Raw genomic sequence first — 27,240 nt, 5'->3', positions numbered from 1 at the left:
TCACAAATATGTTCTTCCCCATACATTAATCAAGCAGTCTTAAGATTCACCATCTTTGAGGTCCACCATTCTTCAGCTCCATCATACTTGAGATTCAGAATGCTCTCCATGTGCTTGTCACAGTCTCACTTTGGTAATTCAGATTTCTGAATGGTAACATGATTACTTTTTAGAATTGTCAAAGTGCATATATAATTCATTGACCTGTTGTCAGCGGGTGGTTGCTGGAGTTCTTAGGGACCACCAGAAGAATTGATTCTGAAGGTCGATCCTTCAAGCTGTACATCAACTCTTAGGGGCCCTTTGCACACTATGACATCGCAAGCCGATGCTGCGATGCCGAGCGCGATAGTCCCCGCCCCCGTCGCAGCTGCGATATCTTGTGATAGCTGCCGTAGCGAATATTATCGGTACGGCAGCTTCACATGCACTTACCTGCCCTGCGACGTCGCTCTGGCTGGCGACCTGTCTCCTTCCTAAGGGGGCGGGTAGTGTGGCGTCACAGCGACGTCACACGGCAGGCGGCCAATAGAAGCGGAGGGGCAGAGATGAGCGGGACGTAAACATCCCGCCCACCTCCTTCCTTCCTTATTGCAGTCGGGACGCAGGTAGGAGATGTTCCTCGCTCCTGCGACTTCATACACAGCGATGTGTGCTGCCGCAGGAACGAGGAACAACATCGTACCGTAGCTGCAGCCAAAATAATGAAAATTACCGACACTACACCGATCATACGATACCGACGCTTTTGCGCTCGGTAATCGTAGTTAAAACGATTTACACACTACGATGTCGAGAGTGACGCCGGAAGTGCGTCACTTTCGATTTGACCCCGCCAACATCGCACCTGCGATGTCGTAGTGTGTAAAGGTCTCCTTAGGCTGTGTTCACATTGCATTTAAGCCAATGGTCATTAGTTCTGTTAAAGCTTAATCTGAAGCCCTGGGAAATCTGTGTGATATAGAATTTGAATGTTTGTGATGAAGGGGCTATTGACTGTAATGATGCAAATGGAGTCACTGTGTGTGCTCAATTTCAGTAGTATCCACCTATTTAAATCGGACTCCAAGACATAGTCAACCACGTCTTGGAGATCTCCTCAAATAGGTGGATACGACTGAAAATGATTTCCGACAGAGTGGACAGTGACTCTGTCTGCATCACCACAGTCAATGGTCCCACCATCGCATATGCCCAAATCCAGTTTTCCAAGGATTCCAACCTAAGCCACGATGGAGCCACTGACCATAGGCTAAATCGCAATGTAAAACTGGCCTTCTTTGCATCATAACCTTTTTGCTATCATTATACAAACAAGCCACATCATCAATAAAATCTAATAGTGTATTTGGAAAATGACCACCAGTGGTACTTAATGGACTCTAAAGTCACCTACAAGTAGAGTTGGCTTCTGCTTGACCTTTACATTTGGCGCGATACTGTGCCTCTAATTTTATGAAGGTTTTCAGTGATATGTATTTAAATTGAACTCTATGCCATTCTTCATTGAATGCTGTATCATTCAATGTGTATTGTAATTTTTCTATATAGTGTCCCATTTAACACTATATGGCAGTACATTTGTTGTCTATAGATCTAATATTCAGTAACATACAGGTTCAGCCATGTACAGGGAAGTAGCTAGAGGGGGTTCAAAGGTATTAGTTGTACTCAAGTCCTGGTCCCCTAGGGCACCATGGTAAGTGGACCATGATACAGATTTTGCATTGGTGCCAGGCGCCTCAAGTTACACCTCTAGTCTGAAATGAATGAGGCCTTAGTCTGGAAAGTCTAAAAAGAAAGACAGGTGGACACTCAAGATCCTCTTGAAAATCAAAGTAATTGGAGATCAGGAAGTCTATGTGTAGAATGTGTCTGGTGGCTACGTAGACGCTTGGTATGAAGACGTTGATGGACGTAGATATAGAAGACTTCCATAAACCTGCCAAAAAGCATAATACTCATTAAAGTAGTTGTCTGGGATGAAAGAAAAACAAAACAAAAACAAATAAAAAAACAGTGCCACACCTGTCCACACAGGTTATATGAGGTATTGCAGCTCAGTCCTATTCACTTTAGCTTTATTGAGCTGTAATACCAAGTACAATCATTGATCAGGGATGGAGCTGTGTTCGTAAGAATAAAGCAATGGTTTAAAACAAAAAAACATTTGTTCTTGTGTTTTGCAAAACTTATATGTAAATATCTTAGTGGTGGTGGGCTGCTAAGGACATGTATCAGGTCATGTACAAGTGATGCTATTTATTTTAAGTTCTTTGTCAGAAGTTTCCTTAATGGAAATATTTGGCTGCAACACTTGTTCCACAGTAAGAGCAAAACAGATCGTTCCTCCGGCTGATGAAGAACAGATCATGTTTGCTCCTTCTTAAAGAGGCTCTAATGCAGGTCTTCTCCCGACTGGGATGGTCCATATGAACCAGTCTCATTGTGTGATTGTACACATCTCTGCTCTTCTGTGCATCAGACTTGCCATCGTTTACCTTCATCATCCATATCTTCTCTTCAAGCCCCATGTTGTCAGAGAATGATCATTTCCCAGCATGTCCTGATAGTTCGTAGTATCACAAATTGGTTGTAGCTCCTCGTTGGCAACCACTGCTCAAGATACCAAATTTATTTTGCGATATTATTGGAGAGTATAACTAGGTAAAGATAACATATAAGATTACATTCCCTTTAAACCAGCATACAACGTTGATTGAATGAGACGTCTGCAGGAACTTCAGTGGCCAAATATAGATTTCTGGAGGCACAGAGGTCACTGGGTGTACAGACCATATACGTCTCCGAGTCTAACTCAACACAACTGCACAATCAGGAAAATGTAAGTGCAAAAATATATACAAGGTGTGGTATACGAAAATCTGCAGATGAAAAATTCTATCAAGTTAGTCGTAGTACAGATACCAGGAATAGGGTTCTTTGGCTGGCACTCTAGGGATTTTTTTGGGTTTGTGCTCTTGAAGGCATCTCTGTAGCAAGCACTCTTGAAGGCATCTCTGTGGTACAAATTCTACTGGGCTTTATTTGGCAGACACTCTAAGGCTATGTGCCCAAGATGTATTTTAGATGTCGGCGTACCCCAATTGTTTTTGATGCAGAAGACGCTTCAGGAAAGTAGCGGTGCTATGTTTCCTGGAGCATCTCTTTGGAAGACTTTTACAGCAACATTTTTTTAAATAACTCCACGTATAACATAGCTGCTTTTCAAGTGCAAGCGGATAGAAAATGGACAGGTCACCTCTTTTTAGACACTTCTATGAATGACCCTGAAGTGATTAAAGGGGTGGTCCACTACTAGGAGAACCCCTTCTAATTCCCCATGTTTGGCAACATTAAAACCAAAAACACTTATACTCACTTGTGGTGCCGTTCCAGCGGTGTTGGTGCTTGCGTTTCTGGGGATCACATGAGGTTGTTACATCACGTGAGCCCGATGCCCAATCACCACCTGCTTCCTTGACCCCACCTTCAGACATATGAGTAATTGACAGGCAGGGAGAGCTGCAGCTGACACTCACTTCCTGTTAATTACTTATATTTCCAAAGGTGGGTACCAGGGAGCCGGCATTAATTGGGGCTTGTGTGACATAACAACCTGATGTGAGCCCCAGGAACACAAGCTCTGATACTGCTAGAAGGGCAACAGAAAAGAGGGGGGGCACCAGCTCCGGAATCACCGGAATAGCAACAGCGGCAAGTATAAGTTTTCTAATTTTAATGGGACCAAACATGGGGAATGAGAAGGGGTTGTCCTAGTAATAGACAACCCCTTTAAACACAGCTACAAAAGATGCAACTTATATACAGCATGTCATTTGACATTGCAGTGCATTTATTCACTCTAGGAAGCATCTCCATGAGAGACACTGAGGTGGGGGGGGTGGGGTTCAGCTGGGTGGCAGTCATTCTGGGGAGAATCTGGCAGGCATTCTGGTGACATCTGGAGAATGCCACCAAAGTCAGATTGGTAGGTCTGAAACCCTGCACCCCAACAATCAGTGGTTAGCAGGACCTGCAAGCGCTGCGTGAAACACAGGGTATAGAGGTGGCAGTGCTGCTCTCATTTGTAATAGATCATCAATATCATAGTCTTGGACAGTCGATTTAAGTATACATTGTGCAATAATTCTTTAATCACAATTAATCCCAACCCAATTTCTCCCCCAAATCATATTTACACGGGTTCAGTAAGCAGAAAAACAGATTGTTGTATGGCATGGCTCCTCACTTATTACACTATTATTTACGTATGGAGGGTGGTGCTAGTTTCTGGTGAGCTTTTTTCTCCATCTTCTTCCAATTAGCCATGTAGAACTATTGCTTTGGTAAGTAAAATACAAAATAGTGACATCCCCTCATTCACATTACATAGCTGTCAGGCGAACACTTGTTCAGTTGACAGTTATCTCAACCAATTCCCCCATACACATGACCATTCAGCTGAATGCTCCTGTATTCTCTATGAGAGAACCACTGTCTGGCTACCATTAGCTTCAAAGAGAATAAAAGTTTGGCTATTGAAATCCAACATCATCTGTCTGGAGAGATTCGGGAGGCCTCCGGACACATTAGACTCACAACCAAGCTAGCCAATATTGATGAATTCACACGAACGAAAGGCCCATTTACACACAACGATATCGCGAACGAGATATCGTCGAGAGTCACGGTGTTGGTGACACACATCCGACCTCGTTAGCAATGTCGTTGTGTGTGACACCTTTTTGCGATCAGTAACGATCGCAAAAAGGTGTCAAATAGTTCGTCGTGTACACGTCGTTCATTTTTAAAAAAATCGTTCCTCGTTTGAAACGCAGGTTGTTTGTCGATCCTGCGGCAGCACACATCGCTGTGTGTGACACCGCAGGAACGAGGAACAACATCGTACCTACGGCCGCCGGCAATGAGGAAGGAAGGAGGTGGGCAGGATGTTCCGGCCGCTCATCTCCACCCCTCCGCTTCTATTGGGCGGCCGCTTAGTGACGCCGCTGTGACGCCCAATGAACCTCCCCCTTAAAGGAGAGATTGTTCGGCGGCCACAGCGACGTCGGTGAACAGGTAATTGCGTGTGACGCTGCCGTAGCGATATTGTTCACGGCGATCACCCCGTGACACGCCACCGACATTGGCGGGTGCTATCGCTTGCGACATCGCTAGCGATGTCGAAGCATGTAAAGCCCGCTTTAGTCTAGTGCGAGGGACTTAGGCGTACTTTGCACACTACGACATCGCAAGCCGATGCTTGCGATGCCGAGCGCGATAGTACCCGCCCCCGTCGCAGCAGCCATATCTTGTGATCGCTGCCGTAGCGAACATTATCGCTACGGCAGCTTCACATGCACTCACCTGCCCTGCGACGTCGCTCTGGCCGGCGACCCATCTCCTTCCTAAGTGGACGGGTCGTGCGGCGTAACAGCGACGTCACACGGCAGGCGGCCATTAGAAGCGGAGGGGTGGAGATGAGCGGGACGTAAACATCCCGCCCACCTCCGTCCTTCCGCATAGCCGGCGTGAGCCGCGGTGACACAGGTAAGCTGATGTTCCTCGCTCCTGCGGCTTCTCACACAGCGATGTGTGCTTCCGCAGGAACGAGGAACAGCATCGTACCGTTGCTGCCGCGCAATTCTGAAAATGACTGACACTACACCGATGATACGATTACAACGCTTTTGCTCTCGTTAATTGTATCAAAAACGCTTTACACTACGATATCGACAGCGACGCCGGATGTGCGTCACTTTCGATTTGACCCCACCGATATCGCAGCTGCGATGTCGTAGTGTGCAAAGTACCCCTTAGAGTGTAATCATCATTTTAGCTTTTCTTTTTCATAACTATGAAGTACACATGAAAATAAGAAATTTTGTAATTTATCTTATATCTCCTGGATTGATCTTTCACTGAAAACAGATTTCATCATTAAAGATAGGAGATGAAAGTTGGTGCTTTTAAAATTCTATGGATAGCGGAGGGGGTAGAAGGTAGGAGCTAGAGGAAGACAGACGTTCTGCTGCAAGTTCTCCTGAAGCCACAGATATAGTTCTTCATAAAACATTATGAGTACCAATCTCCTATCTCAGTATTAAGAAAATTTGTATTAACTGCCTACAGATTTAACCTGTGAATTAAGAATTTTGAGAGTGAAAGATCAGTCCAGGCTGAGAAAGAAGCAGATTTTTTTCTAACAAGTTCTAATACAAATTTTCTTACTTTCCTGTGTACTATCAATTTATGAAATAATAATTAAAATGTAAGATAACTCTATTACCTAATCTTCAATAAGTATTCCTTGGGGAAGTGAATGGAATAACAGTGTTTTTTGGCTGTGCTTTAAAGGGAACCTGTCACCAGGTTTTTCCCCTATATGCTGCAGCCACCACCAGTTAGCCCTTATATATGGCATTCTAGAATACAGTATACAAGAGCCCAGGCCGCTTTGTGTAACATAACAAAGACCTTTATTATACTCACCTAGGTGGGCGGTCAGGTCAAGTGGGCGTCACTGGCCTTGATCCAGCGCCTCCGCTATAATGTACAGTCACTGTCCTCCTTCCCTGCTCCGTGTAGATGACACGTCCTACATCATCCACACAGAGGTCTCCATTGCGCTCCTGTGCATGCGCACTTTGATCTGCCCTGCTGAGGCCAGACCAAAGTATTGTAGTGGCATGCACGGGCGGTCTTTGACCTTTCCCTGAACCTGCGCATTACAGTACTTTAGTCTACCCTCATCCGGGCAGATCAAAGTGCAGGCTCTCAATGGAGGCTTCTGTGTGGATGACGTAGGATGAGTCATCCACACGGAGCTGGGAAGGAGGACAGCAATGGACAGCAGATAGGAGGTGCCAGACTGAGACCAGTGACGCCCATTGCACCCGACTGCCCCCTAGGTGAGTATAGTAAAGGTCTTTTTTACATTCTACAAACCGTCCTGGGCACTTATATACAGCATTCTAGAATACTGTATATAAGGGCTCACTGGTGGTGGCCGCAGCTTATAAAAGGGACAAATCTGGTGACCGGTTCCCTTTAAGTCTGCTACACCCAAAAGACAGCCATTTCCCCTAACACCTATACATGTATGCGCACATCAGCTTGTTAATTCATTTGACTATAAGAGATAAGCCCAATAGAACAAAGGATCGTACGCATTGAAATCAATACCTCAGACATAAGCTTGCTGATCATTTCCAGTTTGTAAATCTCCCTAACTTAAAATCCATATAGATATAGTATAAAACAGTAAATAGGAGTCAGGGAGGGGGGAGATGTAGCTGCAAAATATGTAGGAGGAGAGATAGGAGGGGATCAGTGGGGGATACTTTTGATTGGTTCACAGTGCCCAACACACCAGGAAGAACCCGCCCACTTAACAATCATGCATGTAAAGAAAGAAGTCATTAGATAAAAGCAAATAGACCCAAAATCTGTCTGTCACACACAACATTTCTAGTGTTCTCCATTTAACGCACATCTACATTTTGTCTAGGGAATAATAGTTATTTTTCTAATGATAGGTGCACTGAAAAATTGAAAATCACATTGCTTCTAATTAGTATTACTTGAATGGCGTCATCATAAGTGATTGTGCATATGATGTAACACAGTATGGCAGTACAATGATATAAAAATACTAGTTTTACTAGACTGGCATAAGCAAGGGCACATATCTGCTTTTATAATATTTCTCTTGGCATGGCCATGCGCCCTAGTGGTGGGATGCTGCCAGTGGTCTAAACATCGACACTTGATGAATTGATGATTTCTGGCTGCAGAGGCTTCTGTATCAAGTGTCACAAACAGATCCATTTGCTCTCAAAATAGACGCTCCCTGTGTCAGTTTGACTCCCAGCTGCTTTTTGTCAAGGAGCTCTTTTGCACTTTGTAGAGAGATTTGTGAAGTGCCAGTGGCCATTTCTTAGTGCAGAAATGTCTTTACTAGCCAAAGAAGCTATCAGCATCATAGAGACACTATCACTAGTTGGTACACCAAATCAAGAAGGTGTGTGGGAGGGCATCATGGGTATAGTGCAATCCAGGACTTGTTGAGACCTATATAGATAGAGACCTCAATCTCTAAATGTCCTGTTCCTTTCCCATAGGCTATGTAAAATCAGAAACAACACTGCGGCCCCTTCAATCTCTGGATCAGTAGCGATCCAACTACTATCATAATTAACGAAATGCCATTTTTAATTAGATTGAATTACGCCTTTAAGGGTACCAGTTTAATGTCTTAATATACAGAATCTAATGAGGCCATGTAGCACCCCTGAACCGATCAGGGCATTAGAAGGTACTCCATCCTGTCAAAGATGTAGGGCCTACCCCCAGGGACCTGGAAAAACAGTGCCGGTAACAGCAAAACACATTATAATTCCAGTTTTCCCCCATCCCCACAGACTGGTGGCAGACTAGAAATGGAGCCAATGAATGGCCACCCAGAGGTGGAGCTGATCCAGTCCACTAGACAACGACCAGGTGGGAGGGGACAACAGTTGGACAGTGAGAGTTTGTTAGTGGAAGTGAGAGGGGACGGATGTAACTGCTCTGACACGGGAGTATGATGGTGACTTGAGGGCCCAGGCGTGTGGTTGTTGGTGGAGTACTGCAAAGTACTCCGGGAACCATAGCACCGACAGAGCACAGAGCCCTATGTCAGGCAAGCGCTCCAAGCAGACCTGATAAAAATCTGCACAGTGAGGGGACCATCCAGGACCTCGCTGACCTTAGAAGTCCGTGGGCAGCAGCAGTAACGGGAGAACCAGGGACCGGAACGGAATACCGACCCTACAGGGTTCACACTGCCCGCCGTACGGACCAGAGACTGAGAGACAAACAGGAGGGGACCCACCAACTTGAGAAAGGTGCAGGGGAAAGAAGCTACCAGGTCATTAACCAGCACTGGGACTAAGGGGTCCAGATGTGAATACCAGCCTTCCTCCAGGTACTAGTTACCGTCTACTGTGAGTAAAGAGAACCAGTTACACAGCAACCCCTCGTGTAGCCTACCTTAGTTTCCGTGCCTAACACCATCACCAACCCCCTGGGGCCCCGTCCCTATTTGCGGAGGACCCAACATCCAGGCTGCACCCACATCAGCCCCAGCGGAGAGACTGTGCAGCGGCGGTTCCATCACCATAACCGCAAGTGGCATCACGACAAACTTTATTAACTATTCCCCCTGTATATAAACCCCTTTTTAAAGTGACCCCCAGGGTCACGGAACTGGGCAACGGTCACACAGTGACACATCCCAGTAGTACACTGCCCAGGACCGAGTACCCCATAGCCCTAGGTGGCAGAGGACACAGGTCAGGAAGTATCAAACTATAGAGAGTGCTTGTTAGATTGCCCCATATGCTTTGACGCTTATGGGTCAAGGACACTTCTGAATTTTGAGTTACTGATTAGTTGGTATAGGTTACTAAAAAGTGTGATTGTGTTGTTGGCATGGTGTATGGTCATGTTTCAACACCTTTAAGACCATCTAAAGCCTCATTCAAATGTCCGTGTAAGGACCATGTCTGGTGTTGGGGTTACCGGCCCAATCTCAATAGCCATATATGGACCATGTTTCAGTGATATCTGAATGATCACATGTTAGTTGTTATTTCTAGATTATAGGAAGAGAAAATTGAGGGACAGATTCATCACATGATGGATACCAAGAGTGCAAGGGGCTTCTGTTCTGGTGTTCATCATGCTAACGGAATAAATACAGTAGAATAATGAGCTATTGTTTCTGTGAAAATATGATGGAAGCTCGTAATGACGCCTGCAACGCACATGTGTTCAGAACCTATGTTCACCTCTGCGCAGTAGTCTTTGAGACCTGCTTTGCGCATTTTGTCATATTTGTAGGAAAACAAACTCTGAATGCAGAAGTATTTTTCCTGTGAAAAGATGGACATCTAAGCAAGACCCAACTGTAAGTCATTGGCGTTTATAGGTCTCCAGTTGTGTCCATCGTTTAAATAGATTTGGTTCTCAAAGATAGAAAGGGCCCAAAGGGTGTGTAGATTCATTCACTAGAGCTAGCCATACACAATAGATGGCTGGCAGCTAAATCATGCTTCAGCTGATTCACAGGTGTACTGGTTTGGCGACGGCTTATGACATGGAGAGCATAGCAATTGGCAGTCTGATATTGAACATGACAATCAGTTACCAGGCCTCCATATACATTAGACTGTTGGTTGAACCCATTGTATAAGCTGACATTAGTCTAATGTGTATATGGGTCAGTAGTTCACTCCCAACTAAAAATGTCTATGGTATGAGGTGACCATTCTTCTATATCCTTTAATATCGGTACACTCTCAAAATATGGAAGGTCATCTACTCTAATGCTGAATGATGGCCACTGGGGGTCTACTTATGGATCAGAAACCTATATAATGTTTTAGTAATGATGAGGATCCTTACTGAGATCACTATACCACCAGTGATGACCACATCACATGTACTGTATTTGAAGTATGCGGTGTGTGGATATATATATATCCCCCTGGGTGCACTTGGACACCTTGGAATGTGTGGGGTGTGTCTAGGTCTCAGCAAGCTGATGAGGTGGCACAAACTGTTCAGTTCCAGTTTCAGGTTGCAGCAATGTGCAGCAGAGTAGGCGCTCAAAGTAGCAGCTCCCCCTCAACTATATAATCTTTTGACAGTGTCAGTGTCATATACCATGGTAGGCTACAGTCATGATCAGATCCTCTGGGCACATGCTTGGTCCACACAGAGAAATTAATAAATGTATCAATAACACCATCATAATATACATCAGTTTGATTGTAAGTGTGCATTTTTTTGGTCCCAACCACAAGAAAAAACCCAAGGACACTTTTTAAGGCTGCTTCCACACTTGCGTTTTCCATCAGTCACAATCCATCGCCTTGAGGAATCACGGTATCCTGCAAAATATTTTGCAGGAATCCGTTTTTTCCCCATAGACTTCTATGACGGATCAGTCGTTTACTGACTGACCGTCAAGTGGGAGCAACGCTGAATGTAACGTTTTTTGTGTGCGACGGATCTTTTTTTACTGTGAGCATGCGCACAGTAAAAAAACATAATCTACTGTAAATTTAGTTCCAGCGGCTGAAACAATCAGCTGATCGGCTGGCTTTTGTGAACGATCAGCTGATCGGCCGGCGGCCGGCTTTTGTGAACAATCAGCTGATCGGCCGGCTTTTGTGAAAGATCAGCTGATTTACCAGCTGCCGACTTTCGTGAATGATCAGCTGATCGGCTGGCAGCTGCGTTTTGTGAACAATCAGCTGATCGTTCACAAAAGGTGACCGCCGGTAAAACAGTAAAAAAAAAACAGATAACAACGGATTGTTTTTTTGCAGCATCAGTCACATCAGTTGTGCCACTATCTGTAACGCATCTGTTGCATCAGTCACACAACTGATTGTGACGAATGCAAAAAAACAGAAGTGTGAACATAGCCTAACCATATTCTTCAATTCAACTAAATTGATCATCTGAAATGTCAATGTCTAGCTACTATAGGGTGGGAAAGACACATGTCAGAAGTGGCATTTGTGCATGCAACGAGGGGTCAATCATTGCCATACACATTAAGTAAATGTTTGCTAACCATGAAATGTATATGGTGGTATCCCACCTCTTCCCCCAATGGCGCATGATTGGGAAAACACGGGTAGGGCAAATTAGAGCCAGTCCTTTTGTTCTGAAAGAATTAGCTGTCTATCCCCATTAGGAACACAGACACAATGAATCGCACATGCACGTGTGTGGGCGGTCAAGAGGATCTGTTCTGGTCAATATATACATTGGCATGCAAAACTTTGGCCACCCCTAATCAAAATTACTGACTAGTTAAGCATGTTGAAGATGAAATGATTAGGGATGATCGAATACCACAAATATTCGCCTTCGCGAATATCCGCCGAATAGGTTGCCGCTATTCGACAATATTCGATGCGCAATGTAGGGTACGTCTATGGGAAACCCGAATAACAATTATTCGGGCTTCCCATAGACTTACATTGCGCATCGAATATTCGCAAAGTGGCGACCTTATTGTCGGATATTCGCGAAAGCGAATATTTTGATATTCGATTATCCCTAGAAATGATCTCTAAAAGTTAAAGATGACACATTTCTTTTGTATTTTAGGCAAAAAAAAAATATTTTCATCTTTTACATTTTAAAAATTACAAAAAGAAAATAGTTTGTAAATGTTTGGACATCCTTGGAGATTTGTGTGTTCAGATAACTTTGCCCAAAGTTTCAGACCTTAATTAGTCTGTTAGGGTTATGGCTTGTTCACTGTCATCGTTAGGAAAGGCCAGGTGATGCAAATTTCACAGCTTTATAAAACCCCAGCCTCCTCTAACCTTGTGCCAAACACCAGCATCCATGGGTTTTTCTAAGCAGCTGCCTATCATTCTGAAAATAAAAATAGTGGAGGTCCACAAAGCAGGAGAAGGCTACAAGAAGATGAAAACTCTTTGCTAAGTTGCTGTTTACTAATTTCGAAATGTAATTTAAGAAATGGCTGTGAACAGGAACAATGAAGGTCAAGCTAAGGTCTGGAAAACCAAGCAAAATTTATGTGAATGCTGCTTGTAGGATTGCTAGAGAGGCAAATCAGAACCCCTGTTTGACTGCAAAAGACCTTCAGGAAGATTTAGCAGATTGGAATCGTGGTACATTGTTCTACTGTTCAAAGACACCTGCACAAATATGGCCTTCATGAAAGAGTCATCAGAAGTAGAGATGAGCAGACCTGAACTTTAATGCTCGGTGTTCGCACCAAACACAAACTTTACAAAAAAATCACGGTTTGAGTTCGGAGTTTGGGTGCTTTATATATGCAAACCACTCAAGCAGGCATCACTATGCTCGGGTACGCTAGGTGCTCAGCCCAATGCGAGCTGCTTATAGTGTTTGAATGGCTCGCAGTGGGGGTAAGGTCTGTATTATCGGATGTATTGTGTACAAAAAATACATACATTGAAAAGACCCTTGGCTGTCTCCAAAAAAGTGTTTTTCAAGCTGTGATACTTGCCAAAGTGGGTGCTACTAGGTACTAACCATGCAAGGTGCCCAAATTTTTGCATTGACCCATTTTCCTTTTTAAAAAATTTCAAATGTAAAACATTTATATACAGTATATATAGATTTTTTTTTCTTTTTTTTTTCCTAAAATACAAAGGAAATGTGTAATATTTAACTTTATGAATTTTACAGATCATTTCATCTTCAACTTGCTTAACTATTCACAATAGCAGTAATTTTGACCAGGGGTGCCAAACCTTTGCATGCCACTGTATCTCAAATGTACAGTGAGGAAAAAAAGTATTTAGTCAGCCACCAATTGTGCAAGCTCTTCCACTTAAAAAGATGAGAGAGGCCTGTAATTGACATCATAGGTAGACCACAACTACGAGAGACAAAATGAGAAAATAAATGCAGAAAATCACCTCATCTGATTCGGCAAGATTCTTTTTGCAAATTATGGTGGAAAAAAAAGTATTTAGTCACCTAAAAACATGCAACATTTCTGGCTCTCACACTCCTGTAACTTCTCCTTTAAAAGGCTCCTCTGTCCTCTACTCATTACCTATAGTAATGGCACCTGCTTGAACTTGTGGTCAGTATAAAAGAGACCTGTCCACAACCTCAAAAGTCACACTCCAAACTCCACTATAATGAAGACCAAAGAGCTGTCAAAGGACACCAGAAACAAAATTGTAGATCTGCACCAGGCTGGAAAGACTGAATCTGCAATAGGCCAGCAGCTTGGTGTGATTAAATCAACTGTGGGATCAATAATAAGAAAATGGAAGACATACAAGACCACTGATAATCTCCGTCGATATGGGGCTCAACACAAGATCTCATCCCATGGGGTCAAAATGATCACAAGAACAGTGAGCAAAAATCACAGAACTACACATAGGGACCTATGGGGTCAATGAGCTGCATAGAGCTGGGACCATCGTAACAAAGGCTAACATCAGTAACACACTACACCGCCAGGGACTTAGATCCTGCAGTGCCAGACGTGTTCCCCTGCCTAAGCCAGTACATGTCCAGGCCCATCTGAAGTTTGCTAGAGAGTATTTGGATTATCCAGAAGAGTATTGGGAGATTGTCATGTGGTCTGATGAAACCAAAGTAGAACTGTTTGGTAGAAACACAACTCGTCACGTTTGGAAAAGACAGAATGCTGAGTTGCATCCAAAGAACACCATACCTACTGTGAAGCATGAGGGTGGCAACATCATGTTTTGGGGACGTTTCTCTGCAAAAGGAACCAGGACAGCTGATCCGTGTACAAGAAAAAATGAATGGGGCCATGTATCGTGAGATTTTTAGTGCAAACCTCCTTCCATCAGCAAGGGCATTAAAGATGAAATGTGGCTGGGACTTTCAGCATGATAATGATCCCAAGCACACAGCCTGGGCAACGAAGGAGTGACCTCGAGTGGCCTAGCCAGTCTCCAAATCTCAACCCCATAGAAAACATTTGGAGGGAGTTGAAAGTCTGTGCTGTTCAGTGACAGGCCCAAAACATCACTGCTCTAGAGATCTGCATGGAGGAATGGGCTAACATACCACCAACAGTGTGTGCCAGCCTTAAGACTTACAGAAAACATTTGACCTCTGTCATTGCCAACAAAGGATAAATAACAAAATATTGAGATTAACTTTTGTTATTGACCAAATACTTATTTTCCACCATAATTGGAAAAAAAATCTTGCCAAATCAGAGAAAGTGATTTTCTGGATTTGGTTTCTCATTTTGTCTCTCATAGTTGTGGTCAACCTATGATGTCATCTACAGGCCTCTCTCATCTTTTTAAGTGGGAGAACTTGCACAATTGGTGGCTGACTAAATACTTTTTTTCCCCCCACTGTTCCTTAGATTGTCTTACTAGTTTGGTTTTTGAATGCTGGTAACTAATTTGTAAGTCTACAGAAGATCATCCCCATCCCATTGCAAAAGACAGCTATGGGGTTTGTGAGTAAAGCACAGACACAGTTACACTGGTAGAAAAAAACCCATTAATTACAAACTTTCTCCACTACTTATGAGGTTATTTTAGGTAAGCACGTTTGATTGTATCTAAGGCAGGCACTTTAGGGGTGTCTTAGGCAAGTATAATGGGGGTGACTGCGGCAAGCATTATGGATACATGTAAGATTATGGCACTTTATGAGGCACTGATCTGGATAGCTTGCACTATTAAGAGCTCGTCTGTGACTTGCTTTCAGCATGCTTGAGGTGAACAAATATCTAATGTTCTCATGTGCACGAGTTACATACAGTACATGACCACTCTTTTTTTCACAGTAGACCTGCTCCATTGCTCTTCACAGATCAAGAAGTATCATCAGGTTTCTCACCCCCCAACCTGATAGATGCGCTAAGACCCTGTGTCGATGACTAAAGGGTTTACGAGAAAAGTCCAAGCAGTTGTGGAATTTACAAGATATAGAAACAGTCACCTCATATCTATGCAAACAATGTCCTTCCAATGGTATGAAAGTGACGGCAGCGAATGAGACAAGTGAGAATATCCAGCTCATGGCTCGGGCTCCGGGCTAATGAATCCGGGAAAAGAGATCAAACAATTTCACCAAAGAAATGTTTCTACAGGAATCTAGAGACACAGTGACCTCGAAACTTTCTGAATGTATATAGAAAGTCCTGAAGAATTTTTATTTGTATAGAATTCATTGTCATGTAGTTGCTTGGTCTACTTAGATCCTACACAGGAAATGGTGGCATGTTAGGAAACGTTTATAGCAGAGACACTCATAGTCCCAGTAGTATGCATAGGCTGATCTCTGACGTTCATCATCTTGGGTGCTGGGCTCCTCATTCAACCTTAGGCTATACAAGGACTTTCACCTTGGCTACGAGAACTATGGGAGTAATTTATTAGGACCGTTGTACTTAACTGGCATAAGTTGCAGTTGATTTCTTAAGAAATGTACTCCTCTTAATAAATGAGGCACATTGCATGACTAACACTTTCATGTCAAAACTTTCTTGTGGGGTACAAATGGAGTGCGTCATAATATTCATCTTTTTGACACCAGAGTCTGCCATAAACTCTATAATAAATGTCCCCTTTTGTTTCTCTTGGCCGTATGATGGTCAAATTTGGATTGCAAACTTGTGTCTCGTCTTAACTTACGTACCATGGGAGATCCTCTTGCCAAGACTGATGTAGTCTATACTTCCATTATACTGTATTTCCAGATATCTGAGCATTTTAAGGAGTTTGATAACCACAAGAGGTTTGACGAACATATGTCTCTTTAAAGAACGTATCATCAGAAAATAACCTTTTGTTTAAATCGAATCTGTCACCACTTTGACCTTTTTAAACTGTTAATATGGGCATACAGGTAATAGGATGCTGAAAAAAGTCATACCTGTCTACCTCATATCAGTTGCCTTATTCTGGAAAAAAAATGATCTTTTATCACTTTATATAAATGAGCACTTCCAGGCTATGGAGCGGATGCTGCCTGGAAGATAATGCCACCTCCATAGATTATTTTAAAGAAAATAGGCGTTACCAGTTTGAGACAAGGAACTGATACAGAAAAGGAGAAATTAAATTTGACTTCTCGCAAACATTTTTTGAAGCTCACTGAGTTCTGCTTCATTGCAACAATACTGCAACACTGACTGCCTCTGAGATTGAGGCTGAGACCTAGGCCACACGGCGAGAAAATCGGTGCGAGTGGAGTACGATAAAACAGCGCATTCCACTCGGACTAATATTTGCCTGTGTGTCAGCACACATGAGCGATTATTTTCTCAGCCCTAATCGGACCGAGAAAACAATCACAGCATGCTGTAATTGTAATGCGAGACTCTTTCTCTCGCACCCATTCAAGTGAATGGCGCGAGAGAAAAATCGCACTGCACTCGCAGTACACTGGTGTACCGCGCGTGCAGAGCGAGAATCACAATAGCCGGCTACGGAGGAGAGAGGGAGATAAATCCCTTTCTCCCCTCCTCAGGGCTGGCCCGCCCCTCTGCAGCGCTGGCCTGCCCCTCCTGAGAGCCGGGCTGCCCCCCGCAGCTGAGTTCCGCACGCACAGTTGGTCCGCAGTCGCAGGGATATTAGCATCACACTCGGCTCCTGCTGTGCTGCCAGCTTGAGCCGAGTGTCATGCGAGCATCGCACTAGTGCCCCGTGTGGCCCCTGCCTGAAGCTGAGGGACACCTGCAGAAGTGTCAGTTATAATCACATACAGCGCTGCAGTGAGGGAAGAGGGCGGCCATCACACTGGTAACGCCCCTTTTATTTAAAATAATCTCTGGGGGTGGAGTTATCTTCCAGGCAGCATCCGCCCCATAGCCTGGAAGAGCTCATTTACATAAAGTGATAGGCGATGACATTTCAACAAGGCATCTGATATGAGACATAAAGGCGTAAAGGTATAACTGTTTTCAGCAGTCTATAATCTGTATACTCATATTAACCCCTTCACCCCTGGCCGATTTTCTGTGGGTTTTTTTGCTCCCCTTCTTCCGAGAGCCGTAACTTTTTTATTTTTCTGTCAATCTTGCTATATGAGTCCTTATTTTTTGCTGGACGAGTTGTGCTTTTAAATGAAACATACGTTTTAACATATAGTATACTGAAAAATGGCAAATAAAATTCCAAGTGCGGATAAATTGCAAAAAAAGTGCAAATGCATGATTGTTTTTGGGATATTTTATTCACCGTGTTCACTATATGGTAAAACTGATGTGTCGGGGTGATGCCTCAGGTCGGTACGAGTTCGTAAACACCAAACATGTATAGCTTTACGTTTATCTAAGGGGTTAAAAAAATTCAGAAGTTTGTCCAAAAAAAGTGGCTTACTTTTTGCGCCATTTTCTGCGATCTGTAATGTTCTCATTTTTTGAGCTCTATGGTCCAATGATGGCTAATTTTTTGCATCTCAAGCTGACATTTTTAATGGTACCATTTTTGCGGAAATACTACTTTGATCGCCCTGTTATTGCATTTTGCGCAAAATTTGTGATGACCAAACAACATAATTTTGGCCTTTAGAATTCTTTTACTGCTACGCCGTTTACTGATTAGATTAATCAATTTTATATTTTGATAAGGCATTTCTGAATGCGGTGATACCAAATGTGTATATTTTTTTAAGCCTTTCATTTTCAATCGGGGTGAATGGGGGTTGATTTGAACTTTTAGGTTTTTTTTTTTGTTTTAATTTTTTAAAACTTTTTTTTATTATTTTAGTAGCCCCCCCTAGGGAACTATAAGGACCAGCAATCTGATCGCTCATTCATTTCTGTTGATCACAGCTACAGAGCTGTGATCACCAGAAATACTCACCTCTTGTTACAGGCAGCACGCGGCTGGGCGAAACAGGAAGTGAGTCATGTGAGCTACATGAGTCATAACATGACCCTGTGCTACCATGGCAACCATTGTCTCGCCTGGCCGGGTGACTGAAGATTAACTTTGGCGGGGATTTTAATCGCTCTGTCAGATTTTGACAGTGCAATTTAAAGGGTTAACAGGTGTGAGTGGATTGCAGATCCACCCATGCCTGTGAGTCACACATATCAGCTGTTCAAATAAGCTGACATGTGCAGGAATTACTGCCGGCTGCCCACAGCAGCCGCAGGTGATTACACTATGGTGGGTTAAGATGTACCGTTACAGCCCGTGGTCGTTAAGGCGTTAACAGTTTAAAAAGGTTAAAGTTGTGACAGATTCCCTTTAAATCAGGTTTATATGTGAAATGTAATTTCTGAGGTTACCACAACTTTGAGTAGATCCCACAGAGTGATAGGGCATTTGATCTGGGATCAGTGTGCCCCTCTGGTCAAGGGCCTTTGGGGTTATTCGGGACTTTAACATTGATGACTTATCCTTGGGATTATTGTCTCATCGTTGGGGGTGTACTGTGAAAGCTGTTCCCATGCCGCTGCTGGTGGGAACTACAGTACTCACCTGTGGAGCTGCACGGCACAGCTGTGTCAACAGAACAGTGGCCGCGGCTAGGTACTGCACACCTGCCCATTATATATTGATCTGAATAAGGGGCAGATATGTAGTATCCAGCTGTGGCCACTATACAGTTGAGTGAGCTGTACAGCTCTGCAACTGAGCAGTTCCGGCTGGCAGCGGCACTGATCTGCGGTTGTACCGGGTCTTGCACCCTCACCAATCAGACATTGATGACCTATTCCTAGTCCTTTTTAAATGCCCAAAACACAGTCCATGACCATGTGATACTGTATATATGCTTTTACTTTATGCACATATGCGGTACTAGCCCTCGACTATAGACAATTGCTATTTAATTGACAGTCAGAGTTCTCGCCTTCCCACTGGCAATTGCGATGTGATCCTCATAACAGCATTACTATTGCAGCGTTCCCTTCTTTAATTTTATAAATGGAATTCTCTAAGAATAAAGGCAATCATTCTTAAGATTACGTTAATTGTGATTTTAGCAATTTCCTATTAAATGAGCCTCAAGAAGCTGCATTTTGGTTTTGCTTCCAGGGTACATTTCATCTTTCCCTTGAAAAGCAATAGGCTGCAATACTAGACAAAGCCTGAGGACACCAGTGGCACTGTTTCTGGAATGAAAGGACATTGTTTTTTTTTCTAATTCTGGGTAATACTTTTAGTGAAAATGACGGCTTCATAGAAATGATAGCAGTTGTTTTAGACAGAGCGCCATCTTTTTCTAGTGTCAGGGATCGCTTCTCAGGCAGCGCCTTCAGAAATCTGTATAAGACACTTTCTTCTCAGATTGTATGTATGAGTGGCTTTGGATAGAAGAAGCGGCTTGGCTCCCAGCTGTCACACTCCACGCAGCTCTGATAAACCATTGCTGTGCAATTCCTTATATAGTCAGGGAGTATGTGCTGACTGCAGCGAGCCAGCACGTCACTTACACCGTACAGCAGGGTCCCTGCTGTAAGAGGCATTCCCACCGGCTGATGAAATGGACATACATAAACTAAGCAGCAGACATAAGTAAGGGCTGGTTTACAGGCGTTATTGGCATAATATGGACCTAGCACACAAAAATGCACAAAGACAAACAAAACCCAACCTATGTACATACACAATGTATATACAGATACTATACTCTTCCCTCTGTACTAGTCTGTCTATTGAAACTTGTGTATGTATTCTGTATGTAACCCCCTTCTCATGTACAGCACCATGGAATCAATGGTGCTCTATAAATAATAATAATAATAATAATAATAATAATATACAATTACATACACAAGGTAATACTCAAACAATGTACATAAACATATTACACACATATATAGGACACATGTGCAGTGTAATAAATATACACATACATAAACAATATTATTTATGAATTCATACACATATACTCAGAAGATTATATATATATATATATATATATATATATATATATATAAATATATATATATAAAATTATACTGTACATACTAGCAAAACCATTGTGAGATGGGGTATAGCTTAGCTGGGCTCTTTGCTTTTTTTCTAAGCAAACGGCTATGGATTCACAGATGACAGCGGCAGACTGGCAGGTTCCACACAGGTACGGCCACGGCCGTGTTTATTGTGTACACTTATCCCTCAGTGTTACACATGCAAAACCAGGAAACTAAATGTCTAACGCCGTCTGGCCACTAACTAACAACAGTATACTGACTAGAAACAAAACCTATACAATAACCCAAAGAGTTTCATCTTAAGGCTGCTTTACATGCGTCTATTTCATGTGCGATCGCACCCGTCCCCATCGTTTGTGCGGCACGGCAATTTGTTGCCCGTGTCGCACAAAGTCAGTAACCCCCCGCAACACGTACTTACCTCCCGAACGGCCTCGATGTGGGCGGCGAACATCCTCTTCCTAAAGGGGGAGGGACGTTCGGCATCACAGCGACGTTACACAGCAACCTGCCAATAGATGCGGAGGGGTGGAGATGAGTGGGACGTAACATCCCGCCCACCTCCTTCCTTCCGCATTGCCAGCGGCCGCAGGTAAGCGGCAGTTCATCGTTCCTGGGGTGTCACATGGAGCGATGTGTGCTGCCTCGGGAACAATGAACAACCGGTACGCAGAAGGACGTTCAATATTTTGAAAATGAGCGACGTGTCAACGAGCAACGATAAGGTGAGTATTTTTGCTCGTGCACACTCACTCGTAGCTGTCATATGCTACGATATGTCAAACGATGCCGGATGTGCGTCACTTACGACGTGACCCCGACGACATATCGTAAGATATATCGTAACGTGTAAAGCCCGCTTTACTGTGTCGGCTCCTCAGCAGTCTCCCCTGCACTGAATGCCTCCTGATTATTTCACCTGATCCACTGAGAAATCAAAACCTGGACTGAATGTGGAGCGGACAGCAACCAGTCCCTGCTATTCCTACTGATTTAGGCCTTCTTCACATGTCCGTGTCTCTGGTACGTGTTTGGTCCGTTTCCTCACGTGCCGGAGACACGGGCACACGTAGACCCATTAAAATCAATGGGTCTGCGCTCACGTGCATGTTTTGCCATGGACCATGTGTCCGTGTGGAGCACATGTGTGCCCGTGTGCTCCACACGTAGACATGCTCATTTTTCTCCGGCATCACGGGTGTCACACGAACCACACATGGACCGCACGAATGTGATCCGTGTGACACGCACCGGAGAAAACACTCGCGTCTATGAAATAAAAAGAATTTCTATACTCACCTTCTCCAGCACTGCTGTCTCTGCCACTGCTGTCACTTCCGACCCCTGCTCATTATGATCATGGCATATTCACTCCACTGCGGGCCGGAAGCAGCAGCGGGGAGTCAGCAGGACCAGAGACCCAAGATCAGCACCACGGACAGCAATGCCAGGGACAGGTGAGCAGAAAGTTCCTGTTCTCCGTGTGTTATCACGGATAACACACAGAGAACACACGTGTGCCATAAATATGGCACACGGAGGGCAATACGTACCTTTGACACGTCCGTGAAAAACCGAGCCCAAAATTATACCGAAATCAACAGGCTCCAGCGACTAATTTCTGAGCCTGATCTGACTTTCCTAGCTTTTCCCAGCCCATTTGCATGGGGTGACGGCTCCACAATCAGTACATGGAGGCATATGAAATGAACCGGGGGGAGACATACCTGTTGTCTAGTACTTCTCCCCCCTCGACATCTCACAATATTTATATATACAAAGTCAAACATATAATACACAGACGTATATATGTATCTACATGTACACAATGCAATCATTTTTATAGTGACATATTTACATGTAGTCACATCACATATACAAAAAAGTTACATGCTCAATGTAACCTATGTACACTTACACACGTGTACACAGATTTCCACTTACACAAACATTACATACACAATAGATACACTGTAATTATTATTAACATCCTTCAGCTCGATCTCGACACATGGCGACTTGATGGATGAATGCTCTGTGGGAAGATCGATCTTGTGCAGCCTAGATAGGTCCACCAGGGTCTTCTCCACAGTTATCTTGATAGTATCAAGCCATTGGGTTTCTGGTCTTCCTCTTCGCCATCATGATTTTCTTCTCCAGTGAATGCACTGTTCGTCTTCATATGATGTGTCCAAAGTAGGCAAGTTGTAGCTTGGTGATCCTACCTTCAAGTGACCTGTCTGGCGTGATTTGTTCCAAAATTGATTTGTTTGTCCTTCTTGCCATCCATGATATTGATAACATCCTTCTCCAGCACCACATTTCAAAGGCGATGATTCTTTTTCTGTCTTATTTGTTTATTGTTCAGATTTCGCATCCATATGTTATCACTAGTGATGAGCGAGTACTAAAAAGCTCGGGTGCTCGAAGCTCGGGCCGAGCCTCCCAAGATACTCGTGTACTCGGCCCGAGCACCGAGCCCAATGTTATCCTATGGGAGACCCGAGTATTTTTGTGAAATGACCCCCCGGCAGCATGGAGAAACCCTAAAAATGTCACAAAAGTCTCAGAAGAGTGCTCAAATGACATGGCATCAGCATGGGGAAGACCCCTTGAAGCATTTATCACTCAAAAGTCACAGATGTGAACAATTTTGTCCGAGTTTTACGCCATTTTTACGGACTCACCAGAAAACCTTCCAAAATGACACCAAAATGAATTTTCATGGCGGAAATGTTAAGGGCACATACCCAATAGTGAGATAGAGCTGGTGTATGTTACTTTTTGAGATTAATACATGAAAGATTTTACATGAAAACCTTGTGTGGCACTCCGATGTCCAAAACGCACGTTTTGTGCTTTTTACTAGCGATGTCGGTCATTTTTTTTTTTTTATTCTATCTCCCTCAGTCCGTCGGTCTGTCTCTCTCTGTCTTGTCTGTCCCCCTCTCACAGTCTGTCGGTCAGTTCCCCCCCCTCTCTCTTACTTACCGTTCCCCGATCACTGCCGCGGCGCTGCACAGCTGTTCAAACTCCGGTGGCTTTTCCTCTTTTGAAAAAGCCGGCCGCTCATTAATCAATCTCCTATTCCCTGCTGTCCTGCTTTTCGGCGCCTATGATTGGTTGCAGTGAGACACGCTCCCACACTGAGTGACAGCTGTCTCACTGCAACCAATCACAGCAGCCGGTGTGTGTATACTGTGCAGTGAAATAAATAATTAAATAATTAAAAAAAACGGCATGCGGTCCCCCCAATTTTAATACCAGCCAGATAAAGCCATACGGCTGAAGGCTGGTATTCTCAGGATGGGGAGCTCCACGTTATGGGGAGCCCCCCACCCTAACAATATCAGTCAGCAGCCGCCCAGAATTGCCGCATACATTAGATGCGACAGTTCTGGGGCTGTACCCGGCTCTTCCCGATTTACCCTGGTGCGTTGGCAAATCGGGGTAATAAGGAGTTAATGGCAGCCCATAGCTGCCACTAAATCCTAGATTAATCATGTCAGGCGTCTCCCCGAGATTCCTTCCATGATTAATCTGTAAATTACAGTTAAAAAACACACACACCCGAAAAATCCTTTATTAGAAATAAAAAACACTAACAAAGTCCCTCATTACCAATTTATTAACCCCGACAAACCCTCCATGTCCGGCGTACTCCACAGTCCTCCAGCGTCGCGTCCAGCTCTGCTGCATGGAAGTGACAGGAGCTGCAGAAGACACCGCCGCTCCGGTCACCTCCACGCAGCTAATGAGATGAGTATAGCATGCGAGTACCGAGTAGTTACAAGCATGCTCGCTCATCACTAGTTATCACAGGAAAAACCAGACACAGTGTAATACATATATACAGTATTAAACATATGAACACATGCAAGCTCATACCTTCCAGCTTTGAAAATCATGACAGAGGGATGTGTTTTTGACTAAAGGCTCCGTTACACGCAACGACATATCTAACGATATGTTGTGGGGGCACGGAATTTGTGACGCACATCCGGCGTAGTTAGCAACGTCGTTGCTTGTAACAGCTAGGAGCGAGTGTTAAGGATCAAAAATACTCACCTAATCATTGATCGTTGACACGCCGTTCATTTTCAAAATCTCATTGGTCGTTGTGGACATAGGTTGTTCGTCGTTCCTGAGGCAGCACACATCACTACGTGTGACACCCCGAGAACAAAGAACAACACCTTACCTGTGTCCTCCGGCAACGAGGTGGGTGTGTCGATAATGTGGCTGGTATCGGCCCCTCCGCTTCTATTGGTCGGCCGCTGTGTGACATCGCTGTGACGCCGCACGAACCTCCTCCTTAACAAAGAGGTTGTTCGCCGCCCACAGCGATGTCGCTAGGGAAGGTAAGTATGTGTGATGGGTGTTAGCGATACTGTGCGCCTCGGGCAGCGATTTGCCCGTGACGCACAAACGACGGGGCGGGTATGCTCGCTAGCGATATCGCTAGCGATATCGTAGCGTGTAAAGCCCCCTTAAGCCTCTTACATAGTATGGTGCCTCCAGTGCCCCCCACAAAATGTGCATGATGTCCGTACAGTGCCCAATCACAAATGACAAACACAATCACAAACACACACTAAGATGGCCCCACATTGCCTTCTTTCCAGTCTCCACACATGATGCACCCTCAGTGCCCCCCCACTCACACATTATGATGCACCAACAGTGCACCCCGACTCACACACTACGATGCACCCACAATGCCGCACAACTTACACACTATGATGTACCTGTGCCGCCCCCGTGCCAGCAGCCGGCGCTGCTCGGGCCTGGACCTTCCGGTGTGGTGGCTCGAGGGTCTCCGGACCCGGGGTTCTCGCGGAAACGCCGAATAAATAGGGGGGACATAGATATACGGGCTAGGCAGTAGTAAGTTTGTGACGCCACCCACGGTGTGTGGTGAGGTGGGACACCACCGCTGCTGTTATGGGACACCCAGGAGATGTCGTGCAGCAAGTTGGTAACCCCTCCATGGGTAGGGATGGTGGCCCCGGGACCCGGTGGCTCAGTGCAGGGGATGGCGACCGCAGGGGGTGCTGGTGTACTCACGGTTAGTAAAACACACAAGTCCCTGGTAAACCAAGGTGATGGTGGCCGGTGCCGCGGCCGGCTGCGTTCGGGTCCCCCACTCGGCTGGTGGTCTCTATCCTTTTCCTGCACTGCTTTGTGTAATGTGTACTTTCCTAGTGTGAAACTCAGGAGTCCGCTCCAGGCTGGATGTGGCCTAAGGAGCCGTGCCCGCAGACGCTGGCCAGTGGGATCTATGGGCCCTGGCGGTGACCTCTTATCCCTAATCGGTGGGCTGTTGTCTTCTATGAGGGACTTTGGGTGGGACAGGACCTCTAGTGCTGGCCTCAATCGGTTAATTTACCAGTTCCACTTGGTTCTGGTCCTGGCTTCAGGGTCCGAGTACCCCCCTTTGTGCTCTGGTTTCCGGGTCGGTTCCCCGTGTCGGTACCGACGGGCTACAATCCTGTTCCGGTCTACCTCGGTTCCACCGAGCCATATTCCCGGCTCCTGCTGACGGAGATCACGTCTGCCTCCTAGCCAGTGGCACCAGGGCTCCTACCCTGGTACCTGTCAGTCAGCTTCAGGCCTGACACACAGGCCTGCACTCCACTCTCTCCAAACACTAGCTAAATCTGATCTGCTGTTTTTCCCGCCCTGGGCTGTCTGGACCCCTGGGTGGGCGTGTCCCAACCGCCTGGTCACGCCCACTGGTGTGTCTATCTTTCCCTAAGGGGGGGTGACTAGGTTTTCTGGTTGGCTGTGTGTTTCCTAGTGAGGGAACGGTCTAATGCGGGGGCCTGACTCTTACTGTCTGGTTTTGAAGGGCGTCACATACCCACAGTGCCCCACCACTCACACACTATGATGCACCCACAGTGCCCCATCACTCACACACTATAATGCACCTACAGTGCTCCCCCACTTACACACTATGATGCCCCAGTTCCCCCCCCGACTCACACATTATGATACACCTACAGTGCCCCACACTCACACACTATCATGCACCCACAGTGCCCCACCACTTATACACTATGATGCACCCACAGTGCCCCACCACTCACACACTATGATACACCTACAGTGCCCCACATTCACACACTATGATACACCTACAGTGCCCCACACTCACACACTATCATGCACCCACAGTGTCCCACCACTTACACACTGTGATGCACCCACAGTGCCCCACCAATTACACACTATAATGCACCTACAGTGCCCCCCAATCACACACACACGATGATACACCCACAGTGCCCCCCCCAATCACACACTATAATGCATCCACAGTACCTCTCCACTCACACACTATACTGCACCCACAGTACCTCTCCACTCACACACTATGATGCACCCACAGTGCCCCACCACTCACACACTAAGATGCATCCACAGTGCCCCACCATTCACACACTATGATGCACCCACAGTGCCCCACCACTCACACACTATACTGCACCCACAGTACCTCTCCACTCACACACTATGATGCACCCACAGTGCCCCACCACTCACACACTAAGATGCATCCACAGTGCCCCACCACTATTACACTATGATGCATCCACAGTGCCCCACCACTCACACACTATGATGCACCCACAGTGCCCCACCACTCACACACTATGATGCACCCACAGTGCTCCACCACTATTACACTATGATGCACCCACAGTGCCTCACCACTCGCACACTATGATGCACCCACAGTGCCCCACCACTAATATACTATGATG

At 45.0% G+C, this 27,240-nt stretch overlaps 1 protein-coding gene across 1 annotated transcript in view; it reads left to right on the top strand.

Annotated features, from left to right (window-relative positions):
• Window positions 1-27,240, top strand: part of JPH2 (junctophilin 2) — a 108,594-nt gene that overhangs the window by 13,697 nt on the left and 67,657 nt on the right. The window lies entirely within an intron of this gene.

This window comes from Anomaloglossus baeobatrachus, chromosome 5 (genome assembly GCF_048569485.1).
Source record: "Anomaloglossus baeobatrachus isolate aAnoBae1 chromosome 5, aAnoBae1.hap1, whole genome shotgun sequence".
Lineage (NCBI taxonomy): Eukaryota > Metazoa > Chordata > Amphibia > Anura > Aromobatidae > Anomaloglossus > Anomaloglossus baeobatrachus.
Note: the sequence above shows the minus strand (reverse complement) of the source record. Positions and strands in the feature narration are given on the sequence as shown.